Source organism: Monopterus albus, unplaced genomic scaffold (assembly GCF_001952655.1).
Source record: "Monopterus albus unplaced genomic scaffold, M_albus_1.0 scaffold41.1, whole genome shotgun sequence".
NCBI lineage: Eukaryota > Metazoa > Chordata > Actinopteri > Synbranchiformes > Synbranchidae > Monopterus > Monopterus albus.
Window position 1 is genome coordinate 1,632,732 of NW_018127921.1, and position 1,806 is coordinate 1,634,537.

Sequence of the window (1,806 nt, forward strand, 5' to 3'; positions counted from 1 at the left end):
GATTAGGGTTTTATAGTGTTGTCTTTTCCACCCTTATTTCCTATTTTGTTAGTCATCAGTTCTTCATTTCCTTTGTTCCAGTATCTCTTTCACAAAACTCTTCACCTTTAATACATTTCATTTAACAAAGCAATGTTTAAATTTCACAGAGGACTGTTCAGATCTTCTGGAAGAAGGTTCCCTCCCTTCTTGGTGGCTGCTCCTGATGTTCCATTTTCCCCATTAAAGTTTTTATTTGTGTGTGTGTGTGTGTGTATATATCTAAGAATGGACTGTGTCATATGCTATAGAGATTTTAAAGCCTCTTGAAGCTCTTGTCTTCAGGTATGGCTCTCAATCCAGCACTCAGTTAGTTAGTTATTCAAAATCTTGTTAAAGATTGGCTTTTTTTAATTTGTTTGTTTGTTATTCACCAACTTTGTTAAAATATTTCAAATATTTTACTGTTCACCTTCCCCTGAAGTTGAAGGTGTCATTTCTCTAGACCATTTTCCTGGTATAAGTTATTTAATGGTTTAAATAACTAACTAAATAAAACACATTTCACATGAAGAAGATGTTCTGGAGCTTCAGACTATATAACAGTCTTTACAGGCAGATGTTATCCAGTTGTTATGGAACTGTTGATGTTATATGTTTTATCATTTGGAGCAGTGTAAGAACTTCTCTTCCATGACAGTTTAAAAGTTGCGATTGAATTGTTAGATTTTGTTAAATAGACAGCTTCTGAACACCTGGCTGATAAATAAACACAGAGGCTTATTATAGACAAGTAATATATATTTTTTACATTATCTTCAGGATTCTGGAATAATTTATTACAGCTTTTTCATCATCTGACACTCAATACGCTGCAGCTGTTTCAGCATGTGATTATTTGCTCAACAATCTTTCAGGAAATATAAAAAAATATTGAACTTTTTTCATTGCATGCTGATGACTTTTTAAGGCTCTTTGGGTTGAAACTTGGAATCAAAGTGGGTCTGGAACTTAGTATGAAAACGACTGGATGACATGGATAAAGAAAAACAATCATGGTTCTTGGAAAAGTGGAGAGAAATAAATCAGAACCAGGCATGACTGAACAACAGTGTCTATTTTCTATAATAGCCATACCATGTTCACTCCAAGCCCACCCTTCAACAAAGCACATTATAAAGAAGATTATTTAAAAAAAATCTGTCTTCATTGTTAAAATGGCTTCCATGTTAATGTCTAACATTTTTCTTTTGCGTTCAGCATATTTATTTAAATTTTTCTGAGGGTTAAGAGGAATATTCCACATAAATTACAAGTCACATTTTCCCCACAGAGAGTGGATCCTTTGAGTGTGGTTTTGAACCTTTATCCAGATGAACCCTGACAGTTAAGGGGAACACATGCTGGCAGTTAACCTGTATAGTCTGAGACAGATCCTGTCTCTGGTAAAGTCATTCACATCAGCAAGGCAGGTCAACACCACTCCCCCCCACTCCTCTTAGGCCCTACAGGTGTTTGTGTGTGAGTGTGTGAGTGGGCACCTCCTGTTTCCTCTCAGGGGGGATGACATAGTAGTGGTGAGGTGATAAAAGCTTTGATAAACAGAAGTGCTGATGTGTCAACTCACACACTTCAAGACACAAAATGAAAACACTGTGAGGGTCGGGGCTGAGCGTGTTGAGCTCTGTGTGTGCTTGTGATGTAAGGGTAATCTCATATTCCAGCATTCCCACCAGTGTTGTGCACTTCTGATACTGTTGCTGCATTGTAAATCATACAGTAACTGAACTGACATTCTGTGTTTGTGTGTATTATATAAAACTGCAA